Raw genomic sequence first — 16,290 nt, forward strand, 5'->3', positions numbered from 1 at the left:
CAACAAACAAGCTCGAAAGGAGGGGAGGGGAAGAGAAAGAATGGAGAGCAGAACTCCCAAAATCAGAACTCGCCCTCCAGAAACAGATTTCGACCGCCCCAGCAGCGCCACCGCTTCCTCCTCCTGCGCCCTCCGAGCGGGTTCATTCACACCGCCTCCCCCGCCCGTCCCCGTCGCCCTGCCTGCTTTTCTCTTAACTCCGCCGCAGGAGGAAGAGAAACATATTCGGCGCTCCTACTCACGTGTTCGAAAAGTTGTCCTTTGCTGCCGCTGCCCTCAGCCAAGTTTTGCAGATGTTCCGGGGCTGTCCTGGTCTCCTCCTCCGCTAACTCACCCCCCCCCCTCCCGGCCTGCCCAGCTCCGCCACCTCCTCCTCCTCGCCTTTCCGTGCAAAGGGAGGGGAGAGAAGGTCTCCTCTGGGGGAGCGCGGCTTACTTCCCGGCTCTCCAGCCCCCTCCGCCCCACCCGCGGCAGGCAGCGGGACTAGTTGGGCTCCCTCAACTTTCTTTGCCGGCGCGGGGCTGCACGTGGGGAGGGGGCGAAGGGAAGGAATCCCCTCCCCTCTGGTGACCGCTGGCCTGCTCGGGGCTCGGTTGCTTTCATTTATTCAAAAAAGGCGGGAGGGAGAGAATGGCGGGAATCGGTGTGAGTGACTGTGGAGGGGTGGGGGAGACTGAAGGCCACGGTGTTCTCACCCCGGAGGCAAAATGGATGAGAGCGGGGCGTTTGGGACCGCCAGCCAGCCCCCCCTTCTTTTCTCCTCATCTTTCCACACTTTTCTTCCCCTCCTCCGGCTTCCACGGAAGAAGCCACTCCCTCGGCAGGGAGGGACAGCGGGAGAGCCCTCTCTTCCCTGGCAGACGCTTCCCTCAGGCGTCGGTTTCTCCCTCTCGCGTTCCTAAACTTCCAGCCCCTTTCTGCTGTCCCGTGTAATGCCCGTCACAAATTCCCCTCAGAGTGACTTTGGGGCTGCCTGTATCCGTGGGCTCCAACCAGGCATGTCAGAGGATTCTCCCCAATCTCTCCAACTTCTTCTTTTAAAGAGAGAGAGAAGAGAGAGGCCATTTTTAAAGAAAAGAGATTTTGTCATTTATACATGACCTGGGATTAATGTCACGCTTTGTGGCTTTTGAGCATGTTTAAGGCCTCAACAATCTTCCATTACTTTTAAAAAAGACATTGCTGGCGTGGAAGTACTGGCCCATTATGTCTCAAGATATATCCCAAAGGCAAGGTGAAGATGCCAATACAAGCACTGAGACCTCAGCTAATTGATTTTCTTTCTCATACAGGCACATCCAGGGGAAAATATTTGTTCCATCAAGGCCCGGCGAAATGCCGAACAATCTGAACAAGGTAGCTTCCAAGGAACTGGGGCACTGCATACCCATCAAACAATCTGCCAGTTAGACCTTACTCAGGTATCAGGTTGTTTGAACAAGGCAACTTGTCCATAGTAATAGTTCATTGACCCTTCAGTTGTCACAAATGGTAGCTTGAGGTGCAACCTATTTATGAGTGTACCGCTTTGGGCTAAAATTTCAGAAGCTCACACAATGTGAATTCTCCCCTTCCATAAATATTTATTTAGTTGCAGCCTTTTTTAGTCTGCATTTTGAGACAGGAAAATCCAGTGTATAGAGGAAATTACTCTCATTTTATTTAAAACATTTATTTGCCACCTTTCCATCCAATGCAAGGTCCTCAATATAATGTGTGCCGTGTTTATGTGTGTAAAGTGCCATCAAGCGGCAGCCAACTCATGGTGACCCAGTAAGGTTTTAAAGGCAAGAGACTAACAGAAGTGATTTGCCAGTGCCTTCCTCTGCAAAGCAACCCTGGAATTCTTTGGTGGTCTCCCATTCAAACAACAATCAAATAAAAATAATATACAATACATAAAAACACACAAACAGGAACAAGAGCTTCAAGTCGGTAGCCATGTTGCCATGATGTTGGTCTGAAGAAATGTGATAAATTTAGAGTCCGATGGCACCTTTAAGACCAACAAAGTTCACAACCTGAATAAAACTTTGCTGGTCTTAAAGGTGTTATTATACTCTAACTTTGTCACAGGAAAGAGAGCTAACAGTTAGTTGAAGAAATACCAAGCAAAACCAAGTTTTTACCCACTTGTGTAAGACAATGATAGGCGGACATAGATGAATCTCCCAGGGGAGGGAATTCCAAAGTTTTGATGCTACAACTGAGAAAGGTCTCAGATTACCACCTGTCTAGCCCCAGATTGGCAAGGGCATCTGAAGCAGGGCCTCTGAAAATGGACAGAGTGGGTAGGTTGATATGGTAGTAGGCGGTCCTTCAGTTATGCTGGCCCCAAGCTGCAAACGGCTTTCAAGATAAATACCAGCACTACAAATTGGGCCTAGGAAGCCTCCTCCTTGACACATCACTTTTCTACTATAAGGATTTGGGAGAGGATCAAGAATCACGTGAACCCCTACATGCAATCTGAAATGTTACAATTTAGAAACAGCTTTACCTCCTAAATGACTATTTATAAAAACTAGACTAGACTGTTGATATATACATTATCCAGTGAATTCACTGCGGAGTCTTTGGGGATTTATTTTGTTGGCTTTAAATTGGGGTACTTTGAATTATTATTTGGAAGCCATCCTGCACCATAAGGGAAGATGGGTTATAAATATTTTGACAAATTAATTAATAACTTGGGGGTGTTGTTAACTTAAAAAAAAAGGATTAATATTAAATTTCTGCATCTGAAGGGAAAATAACAATAATCCTGAAAATCAATCTGACGTGGCAGTAGACAGACAGGTCTATTCTTGTATGTTACAAAAATCTCTTCGTAAACCGTTCCAGAGTTTTGACATTATACAATACACCTGATACACAGAAGAATCTAAATAAGTATTAACACCAACTCAGCTTTGACTTCAGATCTGATCAGTTCAGTGCACACCCCATTGACCAAGAGCTAGTTTGTATTCTGGTTATAGACTTCCAGTACAGTAAGAGTCTAAACAAGCCTGGTATTTTGTTTGTATGTGGAGTGGTATCTAGGAATACATAATTTGATCAGGTGTTAGACACTCTTCCTGAAATGGAAAATGCAATTAACCATTTACCTCTTACACTAAAGTCTTTAAAAATTATATTGTACCATTTATTTAAAAAATACTTCTAAAAGAACTTGTTTTATTTTATTAACGGTACAATTCTGAATAGATTTGAAGTCAGTAGGCTTAGAAGGGTGTAATACTGTTTAGGACTGTACTTTTCAATAACAGTACTTCTTGCCGTAAGTCTGTAGCCTATGAACAAGTTCCACGTGCATTAGAGTCTGCTATGAACTGTGCTTCCTCTTGTACAGCACTTATGTTTGTCCCAGATCAATGGGATTAAATGAACTCTTGTACAAATGGATGTGTTCAGGGCTTTTTTTGTAGCAGGAACTCCTTTGCATATTAGGCCACACACCCCTGATGTAACCAGTCCTCCAAGAGCTTACAGGGCTCTTAGTACAGGACCTACTGTAAGCTCCAGGAGGAATTGGCTACATCAGGAGAAGGCAAGTAGAGACTTGCCGTCTGCCGCCCCTCTGTGGCACCTCCTCCTCCCTCCCTTCACCAGTTCAATACCTGAGAAGGGGTGGTGGAGTACCATGCTCTCCAGGTTATTTAAAGGCCCCGCCCCTGCCAATCACCTGATTGGCAGGTAAAACAGCGCCGGAGGCTCTCAGCTCCTCTGCCGGCCCTCCAGCACAATCACTATCAGTGCAGGGTTGAAGGGACAGCAGCAGCGAGGAAGATGAGTGAGCTGCCACTGTCTCCTCCCCCCTTCCTTCCTACATGATCCAGGAAGGAAGGGGGGAGGAGGAGGTGACAGCCGCTCTTTTGGTGGCTCGCTCGTCCTTCCCGCTGCTGCTGCCGCCCCCTCATCCCCACACTGACAGTAATAGCACCGGAGGACTGGCATTGGAGCCGTGAATCTCTGGCACCATTTTAGCCGTTGATCAACTGATAGTGGGGGGGGGGCCTTTAAATAGCCCAGGGAGCTTAGCACTCCACTACCCCTTCCCAGGTATTGAAATGGTGAGGGAGGGAGGATGAGGCTGGGGAGCAACAGCCCTCAAAGCAAACTAGGATTTGCCAAGGGGGAGGGCCAAATTCAGCACTCCCACCCTGCCAGTGCCCTAGGCAAATGCCTAATTTGCCTAGTGGGCAGGCCGGCCCTGGTCAGGAGTGTGTGGCCTAATATGCAAAGGAGTTCCTGCTACAAAAAATGCCCTGGATGTGCTAATACAAGAGGAAGTGCGCTCCACAACAGACTATTTAGAACTTGTTCCTGCGATCCAAGCCCTAGTCAGCAGAACATCCCTGGAAATAACTTGGTTGTGTGCCTTGACTCTTTTGTCCTAATAGAGACATTTCACACATTCAGCTGAGAGTCTTCAAGAGCTGGTTCACACATGGACATTCATTCATGACTTTACTTATAATGGAACAATCAAGTGAAGATTTGCATTTTTCCACCCCTGATGGTAAATGGTGGTAACCAGAAGGATTTAAGAACCTGAAGATTATTGATAGAATTAATGTGGTGAGTTTGCTTCGTGATAGTCCTATTCCATATGTTTTATGCATGTTTGTATGCATACCTGCATGTGAAATTTATGATAATGTTAATCCCTATGGTAAAAGCAGCAGTTAGACTATCCATGGATCAACACTGACCCGCAGACAATACGAGATGATACAAAAAGCTCTGTCTGAGACTTGTGATCAGGGTCTATTACAGAGAGGGCCAGGAGGGCCATTTGACCCAGGCCTCACATTCATAGAGGACCTCAAAGGCTGGGTACAAATGGGCAGCTCCATGCGACCAGGAGATGTCTCAAATCGTGCCACTCCAAAATGAAACTGACAAATCTCATTTACACACTCCATGAGAGGCATCTGTATATTGCAAGGGGGGCATTTTGGCATGGTCACATGGTTGATGCGCTCCATCCCCTTAGCTTGGTTTGGGTTTCTTTTTTTCCCCTTACATTTTTAGTGGTTTTATTTATTCCACAGATGGTTGTGTGGCCATGCGCTACATGACAGTGATTTTCAAAAAAAGAATACCAGTGAATGCCTTGAGCAGATTGGCAGATTCACACCACCGATCCGCCTTGCTTGTGTGTTCCTGCAGTCAGATGCCAGGAAACATAGTGGTGTGGCAGAAGATTTTGCTACCACTTCCCTACTGATAGCTATTTGATCTGTCTCAGAGACATCAGAGAACAGGGTGAGTGTGAGAATGGAATGGGCAGCAGCTGTACCTGTCTGACCTTGACTTTTTAATCCACTTGGGGGAAGTGCCTATGTCGGCTCAAATTGGCCCTCTGAATCCAGCCCAAGTTAGGCTTTTGACATTATCTCCAATTCAGGTTATACATACAATCTCAGAGATACACTGATAGAACTGAAAGATGTTCATCATGCAGCTTTAAACTTGTGTCCCATTACCAGGACACTCCACCCATTCAGCAGCAGCAGCAGAAGAAAGAGGAGAAAGAGAAGAAGATGATGACCTGGCTCTCTTAACCACCACACTAGGAATTAATATCCTCCTTCATCAGCTGCAACAAGGCCTGGAGCTGACAGCTCCCCAACCCCTCCCACTATTGCTGCCGCCACTGCTGGGAGCCCCAGAAAATGGAAGTGGTCCAGGCCTCTCTCGACCAATGAGAGGCCCTGCATATGATCTGTAATGCCTCATTCATATATGCATATCTGAATAATTCCAAAGTGACAAGAGATCAAGTGTTACACATCCATATGTGAACCAGCCCTCACACTGTAGGACAGGGGTAGCCAACGGTAGCTCTCCAGATGTTTTTTGCCTACAAAAATTGTCATGCTGGCTGTAGGCAAAAAAAATATGGAGAGCTACCGTTGGCCACCCCTGCTGTAGGAAGTTACTACACAGATTACTATGCATCAAGAAAGTAGCTGTCCAGAATTTGCAAATGTGAGGCTCCATTCCCCCAGCACATTCTTCCCATTCATGGATTTGTTTCTCTCTAAAAAGCCCTTAGACAGTGTACAGTTTAATTACTATTTCCTTTGATTTCTGTGAAACTTAATCATGCGTTTCTCCAGACAGCACCTAGGGTGTTTTGACTTTCAGTTAACATACAAAAAAAAAAAAAGACCTAGGGCAGATCAGGATCACAGATATGAAAACCTGGAGAGAAGGGGAACAGTACTTTCTGGTGCTTTATGGCTTAACAGGTCAAAAAAAAATTAAAGAGAGTGACTTTTGCCAATTGAAACATAATATAAATGTTTCATCACCCTGACAATTGAAATACTTAGCAGGAGCTTAGAATATCCTAGGCCCTTCAGCAAAACAAAATGAAAACAGGTAACTCTCTGTTGAAGGAAGAACCTTCCTAACAATCTTTCATATCTGTTCCAGAAAGTTTGTGTCATTATTTCCATTACCTAGATTGGGGGTGGGGACTGACTTATTGTCAAAAATACTGTACTGGGAGCAGATTTATTATAACCTCCCAACATTGCTATCATGTTCCTTAGTAAGAGATTCATCTGCCTATGGAGGTTAGAGTTTGCTTCACAGAACAGATCACCAAGCCCACTGCAAAACAAGCTTTACATCTCTCATTTCCCCAGCTCCATCACTCAGAGTCATTGTAACTTAACCAGCTAAGCAAATGGAGCCCTTTACTTTAACTAGTTTCATTTGTTAGCTAGTTCAGTTTGTTTGCTTGTAATGTTTAACTCTCTCTTGAACACTGATATATTAGAATAAAATTTAGCACATGATTCTATGTTTTACCTTTGAGCACTAGCCATCAAGCATACCTATTTTCATGAAAATATATTGTAAACTTTTGCATTTCAGAGCCTGGCTAGAGAAAGAACAAGTTAAAGAGAGCCACTTTGGTGTAGTGGTTAAGTGTGCAGACTCTTATCTGGGAGAACCAGGTTTGATGCCCCACTCCTCCACTGGCACCTGCTGGAATGGCCTTGGGTCAGCCATAGCACTCGCAGAGGTTGTCCTTGAAAGGGCAGTTTCTGAGAGAGCTTTCTCAGCCCCACCCACCTCACAGGGTATCCACTATGGAGGAGGAAGATAAAGGAGATTGTGAGCTGCTCTGAGACTCTGAGATTTGGAATGGAGGGCAGGATATAAATCCAATATCTTCTTAAATTGGTAGGTGTATCTGCAAATAGTACATCTTCTCAGATCATTTTGAAGGCTGCAGAAAGAAACCCATCAACCCACCAAGAACCTCAGGTCCATTCCTGAAACTGGGACTGCAAAATAAGACACCCCACATAACCACTCAAATGGGGTTGGAGGACTCATCAGGGAGAGGGAGGCCAAACTAAAAAATATGAGCCCTCATGAACTGCCTGCACCCATGGCCCCGAAGTAGCCTGAGGTATACAGAAGGCTCAACTTCCATTGCCACAGAGCAGCTCCTCTCACACTGCACTGACTCATTAATCCTCCTTTACACAGCTCTGTAGCAGTAATCCCCATCAAGAAACTACACATTCAGGGAGTAAGTGGTTGGTCGCAAACCATCACTCCCAGCAAACTGCCCAACCTACTTTGGAGAAGGCAATGGCAACCACAGCCATCTTTATCAAACACTTTGCATACAGTTACAATGCTTGGTAAACACTCATGATATATTTCTTCCTTGCCCAGAAACAGTAACTACAAAATTCCGTATAACTTCATGCAATGGATGAGTATTTATTTACTTAGAGCATTTATATGCCACTTTTCCACACTCAAAGCAGCTTAATTACAATATAATGAAAACAGCCACATCACAGAACACTGAAAAGATGGTACTACAAGCCCAAGATATTTTCCAAATGATGATACTGAAGAATGAAAATGCTCTGACTTTCCTCCAGAAGATGTGAAAGGAGGGTTCCATTTCATAAATATGGGGACAGCAACTGAAAAAGCCATGCCAGAGTCTATGCCCCATAGTTCACATGGGGCAACCCTTAAAAGTAAATCAGAAATATCAATTTCTGAAAAATATCTATTTGTTGTGTTCTTGGGTGTTTGGCAGAACAAGTATATTACACCTGCGCTAAAACAGCTACATTGTTTCTAAAGTCAGTTTAGAGATAGTAACCTTTGAACTGCTTCATGACCTGAGACCCATATCTCAAGGACCATCAGTTGGTGTATGACCCCATGCAAAAACAGTTGTGTTCTTCCAGTTGGCTACTTCTTACCATCCCCTCTCAGGGTTGACTATTCGTCCTCTGCCAAAGCACGTACCTTACCCACCATGATACGTGCTCTGTGGAATGGCCTGCCAGAGGAGTTAAGGAGGACTCCTCTTCAAATATACAGGAAAAGGTTGAGATCTGTTTTGTTTTTCAGCCTTTACTGAAGTTTGAAACTTGTATTTTGCTTCATCCTCTCATGGGTATTTTCTGTTGCAACAGAGAATTTGAGTACCGCATGCTTTGAAGGAATGATGGCTTAGGGACAGAGCACTGACTATGCATGCAGGAGGACGCGGGTTCAAACCCTATTTTGGCATCTGTAGTTAAAAGGATCTCAGGTGCTAGGAAAGAACTTGCTTTGCCTGAGATCTTAGAGAAGTGCTGCTAGCTAGCACAGACAGTAGCGAGCTAGATGGATCAATTATTTGACTTTATAGACTGCAGTTTCATATATAAGCCTCTTAACCCACAGAGCACTTCTGTGATTTCAGTGACAGTTCTTAACTTCCCTGTTCCTCTCTGACAAAAGGGCTGTTCATGTGCTGTTGCTGGTTGTGTTTGGACTGTTAGGGGCATTCAGACCCCTGCAGTTTCTGGCTATAGTGCCAGTATTCTGTTTGCGAAATGAGGGCTGGGAATGGGTCTTTGACATCATCATAACATTCCAAGCATTGCCATGTGATTTGTATCTCTTATGCTCGGCTAATGTGGCTACATCACAGCCACGTTAAAAGGCAGTACCAAAGCCTTGAAATGAATCCAATACTCAGCTGGTAGCCAGTGCAATTGTGTCTCTTATGCCTTTGTGACTGGTGGATGGCAAGGAGTTTGTTGAGAGAATGGTGGTCACTGCTACTGTGCTGACTCCATTGCAATTACTATGCTTTTGACAGCACTGCTGTGAGTGCACAGGATAACAACTAAGTTACTGTGAACAGCCACCCAATATAATTGGACCATGGGATCAGCCTATATGATGAAAAGGAACAAGAAACAACATGTAACCAACTGTGTGCAGCTCCTGTTGAGTTCAACGAACACTCACACACAAGCACGAATCCAGGTGGGAAGCCGTGTTGGTCTGAAGCAGTAGAACAAAGTTTTAATTCAGTGGCACCTTTAAGACCAATTAAGTTTTATTCAAGGGATAAGCTTTCATGTGCAAACATACTTCTTCAGATAGTGAAGATGTACCTTGAACAAAACTTTGTTGGTCTTAAAGGTGCCACTGAATTCAAATCTTGTTCTATGAAAGGATAAAGACGGTCCTAAGTCCTCAGGTGGCACATGGCTCAGCCTAGAGCATATGTTTAAAACAGAATTCTGCACAGCAGAAAACCCAAATTTACTAGAGGACACACCTGAGATAAATCACTTTCTGGGGGGGGGGGCACAGAATCTACCTTCCAATACTAAATAGAATGATATCTGTAAATGAATTCTTTGTATTCATAGAAATGGCATAATAAAGCAGTCAAGTAGCTGTCTTGGATGGTAGAAGGGAACAAGCAATCTAAAGGTGAGTACTACTGCCACAATGTGGGTATCAGGAAGGGAGGGTTGGGTGGTGGTTCTGGAATTGGGAACCTATTTATGTTCCTTCATCCCACCAGTGTAGTGTTGAGGCATAAGGGTTTGAGGCAATATAGCACTACTGCTAGAGAAAATTTATTGAAGCATTCAGCCCATGAGGCATCAAATGACCTGAAGAGCCAAGAGATCTCATCTGACCTCATTTAACTGCTGATTCTGGCTTGATTCATTTGTCCGAATGATCCATTGTTCAGCACAAACAAAACTATTCACAGCCTACCAGGAGCCATGTCTGAACCCTGAGACTCCAATTTGATTTGAGCCCTGCTACCAAATTCCAAAGAAACCTGCAGGTTCCATTTATCTCTAAAACGATGCACACTGGTGGATCTGCTTCTGCATACTTTGTGACTGGCCAGTGGTGGAAGGGCATCAACCAACCTTGTTGCCTCACCCTCAACTCCTACCTATGGCTTCAAAGTCTGCCCTGGGAGGTGTTCCTGGCCCCAGTGGGCAGCTGGTAGGGAGCCTGCTTCCTCCTTTCCCTCCTGCAGGGGCAGGGCAGCTCCTCCTTATCTCTGCTATGCCTTATTGTTTTGCCTGACCATGGTGGGGAGAGGTGAGGAGGTGGGCAGCAGCTTTTCATCACAGTGCAAGGAGAAAAGAGGGCAGACACAATGTTCCTGCCTCTCAGTGGCTGGTAGAGTGGGTGCCTTCTTTTCTTCTCCACACAATGTTGGGGGAGAGGAAGGCAACACAAAAGCAATACACTCACAGCAACATGTCCCTCTTGCCACATTTGAACTGAAGTTTCTGAGAGATCTTGAAAGGCAGCCACACCATTGGTGGAGTGCCACCAAGTCACAGCTGACTTATGGGAACCTCCTTCGCTTTTTCAAAGCAAGGGATGAACAGAGGTGGTTTGCTATTGCCTGCCTCTGCATAGTGAGTGACCCTACTTCCCTGGTGGTCTCCTACCCAAGTACCACCCAGGGCTGATTCTGCTTAGCCCCCAAGATCTGATGAGATTGGGCTGGACTAGGCCATCCAGGTCAGGGCAACTAACTAAACTTGGCTTTACCAGAACATGGATAAGTATAATAGAGCCATTCCTTCCCAAGAAGAGGCACCACTGGCACACCAACCCAAGCTGATAAATACAGAAATGACTTAGGCATCAAAAGGTAAATGTATGTTAATGGGTTATTTAACCCCTGCACAGATACCTAAGGATTTGCCTTCAATCACTATACTGTTAAGTTGAAATACAGTTTTATCATATTCACAGCTGCTGATATTCATAATTCCTGGGCTCTACGAATGTTAATAATGTGTGCTCAACTTTAACTTGCACTACTTGCCTTCAATATTAAACAAGTGTTAAAAGTCCACTCTCATCTCCACCCTTATTTATCAGACGGCTGCTATGGTATCTGCTGTAGCAGTGGAAGGAAATATGTCTTCCCCTCCTCCTCGGGTACCTCCTCCCCTGCCAGGAGGTGCTGGGAAATATATTTTCCTAGGTCAGGCATCCTAGGAAAACTAGATATCTCAGGATTCTTGGGGTGATAACAGACAGGCATTTGGGGGCAGATGGAAGGCATCCCAAATTGGGATGGCTCAAAAAGAGCCGTCCTGAAGCCTCCACATGCTCCCCCGCAAGCCGTCCCCATCCCGTCCATGAGGTGACATGGGCATGTTCAGATGGCTGTTGCGCAACATTCCCGTCACATTTTCCCCCCATATGTTTTCAGTAGTCATGCGCATGCAACTTAAGCCAGATGCGACTTAGGGCGCCTTGCCAGTTTCACACAGCCAAGGCACCTTGCTTGCCCTCTTCCGCTTCCAGATGCCAAGGAGGTGACTGGTGTGCGGCTCAGATATTTGCTACCACTTTGGAAGTGGTAGCTTTTTGAGTTGCACTGCAGAGGCCAGAGGACGGGGTGAGTATGGGACGAGGATGGGTGGCGGAAGTTTGTATGTGGAAGGATTTTTTGGGTCGATTTTAGAGCCGTCTCTGAGTTGGCCCAAAGTGCCAGTCTGTAATCACCCTTGGTGTCTGCTACAGGGACAGGGACTTGTCTTTCTGCTTAAGTTACTTAGTGTAAGCCAGGGCTTTTGTTTGGTTTTTTAGCAGGAACACACAGAAATGCAGTTCCAGCTGGCTTGGTGTCAGTGGGTGTGGCCTAATATGCAAATAAGTTCATACTGGGCTTTTACTACCAAAAAACCCCCGTGTAAAACAATGGCGATGTCAGGGCTGTGGCCTAATATGCAAATGAATTCCTGCTGGGCTTTTTCTAAAAAAAAAAAAAAGCTCTGGTGTAAGCAATATGCAAAGTGATCGCTGAACAACAATTTCACACAACAAAGTACAAATTAATTCTTGCTTTTTGTCTCCCTGTTCCTACAATGTGGATTCCTAAACTTGGACTAAATCAAAAGGAACCAGAGAGCTGAAATAACTACAGAGAAAGAAAAATTGCAGGAGCATTGGGTCTATAGCCGGTGCTTTTCATTCCCAATAAATTTCAAACCATTTTTTCAAGGGAAAAGTAATTTTTACACCCAAGATTCTCAAGATAAACTACAAAGATAAAAATTACATGATTAAATAATCAGTATGATACATTAATCAAACTTAGCCAGTTTGGTGTGGTAGTTAAGTGTGCGGTCTCTAATCTGGGAGAACCAGGTTTGATTCCCCACTCCTCTACATGCACCTGTTGAGTGAAGTTGGGTCAGTTATAGTTCTTGAAAGAGCTGCTATCTCAAGAGCAGTTCTCAAAAGAGCTGTCTCAGCCCCACCTACCTCACAGGGTGTCTGTTGTGGGGAGAGGAAGGGAAGAAGATAGTAAGCTGCTCTGAGACTCCAAGTGAAGGGCAGGGTATAAATCCAGTCTCCTTCTCCTCCTCCTCCTCTTCTCACAGACTCTAATCTGGATAACCAGGTTTGATTCCCCACTCTTTCACATGCAGCCAGCTGGATTACCTTGGGTTAGTCACAGTTCTCTCTGAGCTGTTCTCGAGAGAGCAGCTCTCACAGCCCCACTTACCTCACTGGGTATCTACTGTGTGGAAAGGAAGGGAGGGAGATTGTAAACTGCTCTGAGGCTACGAGTGAAGGGTGGGGTATAAATCTAATCTCCATTTCCTCCTCCTCTTCCTCTTCCGGAATCATGTAAATAACTGATTGAAGAAAATTCTGCATACTTGGTGCCACCATAGAAAGACCCTGTCTCTCATGCCCATTCATGAACAAGCTGCCATTAGTCCATCAAGGTATATTATCTATTCAGACTGGCACCAGGTTTTCAGGTGGAGGTCTTTCACATCACCTACAACCTGGTCCTTTCGACTGGAGATGCCAGGGATTGCACGCAGGACCTACCACATGCAAAACAGATGCTCTGTCCTTGAGCCACAGCCCATCTCAAACTCAATATCATTAAAATAGAACACACACAACCACGCCCCCAAACTAGGGACTGGGTCTAAATTGCTAATTTCTGCTGATTTCGCCTTCCCACTGCAATTTCCCCCTCATGTCATTCCTCAGGATCCTCTGTCTCCCAGCATTTTGTGGAGATCAGTGGGCAAACCAGCAAAGTTGCAAACTAGCAAAGTCACTTAAAGTAATGTGTCTGTCCAGCTGCTGGCATGGATATAATAGTACCCCAAGCAGAAAACCTGATCTTTCAGTGGAAGTACAACCCACCCGCTCAGCCCCCCAAAAAGCAGGCTTCATAGATCCCCAAAAATGCATAATATAAATCAACAGACACGTGTTTCCATTAGAATAATTTTAAGAACTATGCAGATATTGTTATACCTTTAACTTCAAATGGAATGAAGCAGGAGTCAAGTTGCACCTTTAAGACCAACCAGTTTTTATTTAGAACGTAAGCTTTCGTGTGCTCTTAAGCACACTTCATCAGACAAGGAATCCAGCACAGTGAGCAAAGCCATACATAGCGGAGCACTGGTTCTTAAATCTGTACCATGTTGCATTCTGGGCCACTGCCTACCAGCTATGTATGGCTCTGCTCAGTTATGTATGGCTTTGCTCACTGTGCTGAATTCCTTGTCTGATGAAGTGTGCTTAAGAGCACACGAAAGCGTACGTTGCCCACTTGGATCTATTCAAATGGAATGGTTATCCAGTGTATAAATTGTACTACCAGAAGACCTACCTCTTAATATCACATATATTAATATATAGTATATAATTCTTTTTTCACAATAAACATGTCAAGAGTATATTTCCAAACCTCCACGTTATAAAAACTGCATTTCCCCAAAGATTTAAGCATAACAGTTGGGGAGTATTAAAGGATGAGTCACAATTGTAGTTATATATCTATATTTTTCTATGTATCTCAAATTGGATGTTATTGTACTGTATTATATTAAAATTTCAACATGGATGATCTTGTAAACCTTATCATTGTCATTTTCAGTGTATAAATGAGTGGGATACAATAATACAAGTTATACCACATCTAAAATAGTTCTGAAATACTGAGAAGCAAGCCTTATCTATGTAATAATATCTACTTTTATTCATTTCCTGAACACTACTCCTCCTACTAATTAAAAACATGGAAGTACCCATATAAAATAAATTAGCATTGTGAAATAAAAAGGATATTTTTTAAAAGAAATCATAATCATATCCCAAAAAGGCACTTAGAAATATGTTTAAGTCTAAAAAATGTGTTCTCAATTTCAAATAAAATGTCACAGTTCTCCACAAGAGCTCATGGAATATTCAACATTACTCTTCTTAGGATGTTTGAGGCTTCTTATACAGATGAGGTGGAAGGATAATAACTTGGAATGGAACTTGGCTGATACTACAGACAAGCTGCAACATTTATATTGAGCAAGTCTGCTGAGGATTAATTGGACTTTTTCATTATCAGCACCCTATCAACTTTTCCAGAGTTGCTTATTCCCGACGTTATCTTATGCAAGCAATTTTTTGTTGCATAAAAGAAATTCCAGCAGTATGCCAATAGAGTCAGAGCCCTCAAAGGGAGGCATAAGAAGTTTTTATAAGAGGCATGCACACTTTCCCCCACACCCCCAATACATAATTTCATTTTCAGGCAGAGCTTTTTTTGAGCAGGAACGCACAGGAACATAGTTGCAGCAGGCTTGGCATCAGAGGGTGTGGCCTAATATGCAAATGAGTTGCTGCTGGGCTTTTAATAAAGCAAAAGCCCTGGTCAGGTGTTGTATATATCTTTGATGGAGATAGATCTTCCTCTATCAGTATAACATATGAAGTAGTCAGCACAGTAGTCAGCATAACATATGAAGCTACTACATTTATTCACAATATCAGTACCTGAAAGTTTGCAAATAGCAGCTCTCTGGGACCATTTTGGGCAGAGCCAAATTAACAAATAGGCCAAGTAGGCACTGGTCTATGGGCCCCCAGGCTGGCTTTTTCTGCTGGTTTCCCCCCTGCTTGCAGCCCTCCCAGCCTGCACACACAGCCAGCAACTGATCCGTTCTTTACCCAACTTGCCTGGTGCAGCTGCTGCTGGCACCTTTGCGAAGTTTGCCTCTCTCTGCCTCTCCCCCGCAGCTTTGTCAGAGGGGCTTTTGAGAAGGTGTCTGCAGGCTGCAGTGAGGGCCTCAGGCAGCAGGGCGGCCACTCCAACGCTGAGATAATTTGCAAAGGGGGGGCTCCGAGTTTTCAGGTGTCTAGGGGCCTTCACAGGGTTTAATCCAGCACTGATTTGGGGCCAGTAAAATAATTTCGCCTTCACTCATGAGTCAGACACTGGTCCAATTGGGGTTTTTTTTGGGGGGGGGGGGGTGAATTCTGTGAGTTCTATCCATGGAATTCCCAGCATCTCATCTGTTTGAGTCTTAACTGTGGGTACCAATCTTGCTTCTCATATGGGATTTAACCCTCTGGGTTTCCTATTTTTTTTTTTGGGGGGGGGTCATTTAAGTCCAATATCTCTTTGTTGTACCATTAGGGAAAATCAGAACTAGGGGTGAGTGTACAAGCATTAAATTGTTCCATTTGTCAATTAAACCTCTGGTTGGTAATATAGTGTGGAGTGTAAATTAAAAGCTCACTTTTTAAAAGGCTGTATAAATTCTATTGTGCTGCTGTATAAGGGAAGGAAAAAGCGAACATCAAAGGCAGCTTTCCCTTCTAACAACACGGGCAGCCTTTGTTTATTAAGCTATAAGGTATATAACCCTTCAGTATCACAAAAAAAACCCACCTCTTTCAATGGTTTAATAATAAACCAATTTATATCAATTTAGTCAATTACTTTGTTAAAAGGCGGATATTTTTACTGCCCACAGGTCAGAAGACAGAGTGCTGAGCTAGGAGATTACTGACCTGAGTTACAGCAGCAGGCCCTCAAATCCTTAGCCTACAGTAGCTTCTTTAGCAATTGGTTTGCTACATTCTATAGTATACACTTGCTAGATGAAACCCAAATAAATTACAAATTACCGTATCAAG

The 16,290-nt window shown here is 44.3% G+C and overlaps 1 protein-coding gene across 4 annotated transcripts in view; it reads right to left on the bottom strand.

Moving 5' to 3' along the window:
- The window catches only part of GLI3 (GLI family zinc finger 3), a 580,106-nt gene that overhangs the window by 340,696 nt on the left and 223,120 nt on the right, over positions 1-16,290 (bottom strand). For 3 of the 4 annotated variants that reach the window (XM_060247672.1, XM_060247670.1, XM_060247668.1), the window contains exon 1: positions 243-264. The exons of the other annotated variant lie outside the window; for it this stretch is intronic. The gene's annotated coding sequence lies outside the window, so the exon portion shown is untranslated. Of the gene's footprint in view, positions 1-242; positions 265-16,290 lie in introns of those variants that run through there. 4 annotated transcript variants of the gene reach the window in all.

This window comes from Heteronotia binoei, chromosome 10 (assembly GCF_032191835.1).
Source record: "Heteronotia binoei isolate CCM8104 ecotype False Entrance Well chromosome 10, APGP_CSIRO_Hbin_v1, whole genome shotgun sequence".
Lineage (NCBI taxonomy): Eukaryota > Metazoa > Chordata > Lepidosauria > Squamata > Gekkonidae > Heteronotia > Heteronotia binoei.